Source organism: Chinchilla lanigera, unplaced genomic scaffold (genome assembly GCF_000276665.1).
Source record: "Chinchilla lanigera isolate Chin_1 unplaced genomic scaffold, ChiLan1.0 scaffold00053, whole genome shotgun sequence".
Lineage (NCBI taxonomy): Eukaryota > Metazoa > Chordata > Mammalia > Rodentia > Chinchillidae > Chinchilla > Chinchilla lanigera.
In genome coordinates, this window is record NW_004955454.1 from 134,918 (window position 1) to 138,469 (window position 3,552).

Genomic DNA, 3,552 nt, shown 5'->3' on the forward strand with positions numbered 1-3,552 from the left:
GGGGAGGGTGGCCACGCTGAGAAGCCGCAGTCTCTGCCAAGATGATAGAAGTACTGAGAACAACTGACTCCCAGAAACTGCTACACCAGCTAAATACCCTGTTGGAACAGGAGGCCAGATGTCAGCCAAAGGTCTGTGGCTTGAGACTAATTGAATCTGCACATGATAATGGCCTGAGAGTGACTGCAAGACTAAGGGACTTTGAAGTAAAAGATCTTCTTAGTCTTACTCAGTTCTTTGGCTTTGACATGGAGACATTTTCTCTAGCTGTGAATATACTGGACAGATTCCTGTCTAAAATGAAGGTACAGCCCAAGCACCTTGCGTGTGTTGGACTGAGCTGCTTTTATTTGGCTGTAAAGTCAATAGAAGAGGAAAGTAATGTCCCACTGGCAACTGATCTAATCCGAACAAGTCAGTACAGGTTCACGGTTTCAGATTTGATGAGAATGGAAAAGATTGTATTGGAGAAGGTGTGTTGAAAGTCAAAGGTTCCACTGCCTTTCAGTTTCGACAGCTCTGTTATTCACTCATTCAAGAGAACTTGCCATTTGAAAAGAAAAATAGCCTAAAGTTTGAAAGACTAGAAGCTCAGCTTAAGGCATATCACTGCAGGATCATATTTTATAAAGCAAAGCCTTCTGTGTTGGCATTATCTATCATTGCATTGGAGATCCAAGCACAGAAAAGTGTGTAGAATTAACAGAAGGAATATTCCAGAAATATTCCAAGGTCAATGGCAGAGATATGACCTTCTGGCAAGAGCTTGTGTCCAAGTGTTTAACTGAATATTCATCAAACAAGTGTTCCAAGCCAAATATTCAGAACTTGAACTGAATTGTTTCTGAGCATACTGCATGGCAACTGAAGCATAGTTGATATAGAATAACTCACCTTCCAACAATCCCTGAAACGGTTCCTTAATTGGTAAATTTGTATTTTTTTTCTGTATAGAGAAAATTGTATAATTTTTTTCTACAATTGAAGTTCTGAAATAGTATCTTCAAAATAAATCATCTGGACTTGGAATAGCAAAAGGGAAGAAATAACATCACTAATATAGTCAGCCCACATCTGAAAGCATTTACTATATATAAGGTACAACACCCTAAGTAAAGCAGTTATCCACCCTCTGATATATATGTTAACAATTTCATTAAATTAGCAGCTTAGCAGGGTGTGGTGGCTCATGCCTTTAATCCCAACACTTGGGAGGCTGAGGCAGGAGGATCGTTGCGAGTTTAAGACCAGCCTTGAGCTATAAAGTGAGCTCAAGGCCAGCCTGAACTGCATAGCAAGACCCTGCCTCAAAAAGACACACACACACACACAAAAATAAAACAGCTTAGAAAACAACATCCTCTTTAATAATCTGAATTTTTAAAGTAGCCCTGAAGTAGTGGTTTTTTAATTGCACATTTTGCTATATACATAGCCCCACACTGTAGCTCAAAGTTATAACAGGACCAAAAGTTTGATCCATATGTGAACTAATTTGAGACTGTTAGCTTATAAGCAGAATCATTATGAACTTGAATATTATACCTAAAGAAAAAGTAACACAGAGCAGATGATCTGTTGAGCTTCTGAAAATTGCCAATACATATCAACATACTGCTATTGCAGTCAGGATAGTAGAAAGTAATTATATTCATAAAAATATTCTATGTGTTCTTGCCATCTAAATTTATTAACTTATAGTAATGATTTGTCTTTTTCTACTCAAAACTAAATGTCAACATTGAATACATGTACATATGATTATGAAACTTAGGTATGAAGAATTTACTTTTTTTGTTGTTGTTTTTTCTGGTACCGGGAACTGAACTCTTGACCTGTGCTTGCCAGGCAGGCACTGTGCCACTGAGCTAAATCCCCAGCCCCTTACTTTTAATAGCTAGTCATACTTAGACCAGCTTTTAATAAGTTGGGGTTTTTTGTTCTTTGCATAAATAGTATTATTTCAGCAACAAAAATCATTTCTTCAAAGCCTTTCTCCATAACCCTTAACTATGGATTCTATAATGTTATAATGGATTTAAGTTATGAAGCCTCAAAACATCACAACTAGATTAGTATGATGTTCTCCAACTTGGTAAAACTGCCTAATATAATGCTATAGTAGGATTGTTTACATTTGAATTCATCCATAAAGCTAAAGGCGTAAATGTGAAATACTTAATACAAGCCTGAAAAGGTGAACTGTGTGTGAATCTTCATTTCTAACATTAACCTAACTTTCTATATTGGATCAATATATTATATTTAGGTGATACTGCAAATGGTAATTACTTACTTTAAATGTAAAATTGTATTTTATTATTAATTTTTTTTATTATTATTTTTTTTTTTTGGTTTTTCTCCGGTACCAGGAACCGAACTCACGACCTTGCGCTTGCCAGGCAGGCGCTTTGCCTCTGAGCTAAATCCCCAGCCCCAAATGTAAAATTTTAAATTATGGAATTTATATCAAAGCCAACATTTCATACATGCATTTTTTAAAGGCATAATAAGGGTTATCTTCTAGATAATGTAACGGTTTTTTTGACACCCATAATGCAAGTAATAATATAATTCAGAGATGAGAATGTTATTGCTTTATGGGAATTGTATTTAAATTTAAAGACATTTTTTATTAAGCCAACATACAGACCTAGTAAGTTTGGCATATTCAATGAGCTGTCTTAAATATTTCTTCTAAAAAAACAGGTTATGTTTGTATCAATGGTAAAAATTTCTATATAGAGGCTACTTCCTCAGTCTAGTTCCATTAAAAAGTGTTCTATTGTATTACATAGTAACTCAGAATTAATTATCACTCTGAAAACTTGATTTACCCTAAGTTCTGGCTAGATAAAGCGCTCCAGTTTTTACTCTAAATTGTTTCTATAAAACTGCCATTGCTTCTAGTTTTTTTTTTAAGGAACAGAATATACTTTCACAAATTTCTATACTGTGTTTTAAGAAAAGTAAGTAGGCACCTCCATAATTATGAAATCACTGAGTTAGTGTTTGGAATTCTCCACGTGAGCCAATGAATGTAAGAAGGTATACATATATTGTTAGCGCTGTAAACAGTAACTCAGTGAGGCCTAAAGCCTGAGTCTATCCGGAATGATATAACCAATTTTGACATCATGTAGATAAATAAGCATTGAAAAGTAAACCAAAGAACCATAGTATATTCTACCTTTAACTTTTTATAAACCACGTTTTATGGATAACTCCAGTCTTAGCAAAAGGCTGGTATATTTCAATATTTTGATAACATCAGTATTAACTTTTGAGTTGGCAGAGGTAACCTAACCAACTATCATTATGTTTGGTACTAAGAAATACACCTTTCAATAAAATTATTGAAATGCAATCCTTAAAAAAAAAATAGACAGTTTTTTTTTTTTTTCCTTTTTACCGCTATGGTTTTCTTAGAAGAACAGCATCTCCTTTCCCTCAGAGAGTTGGACACATCATGCCCAGTGGCTCTGTGCTTGGGCACAGCCACACACCAAAGCTGGGGAGGGCCCCTGAGGTGGCCGTGGGCAGAGAGGCCAA

General features: G+C 35.4%; 1 pseudogene; it reads left to right on the forward strand.

Moving 5' to 3' along the window:
- The first annotated feature begins 6 nt into the window (after positions 1-6).
- LOC102014865 lies at positions 7-1,245 on the forward strand (annotated as a pseudogene).
- The last annotated feature ends 2,307 nt before the right edge of the window (positions 1,246-3,552 follow it).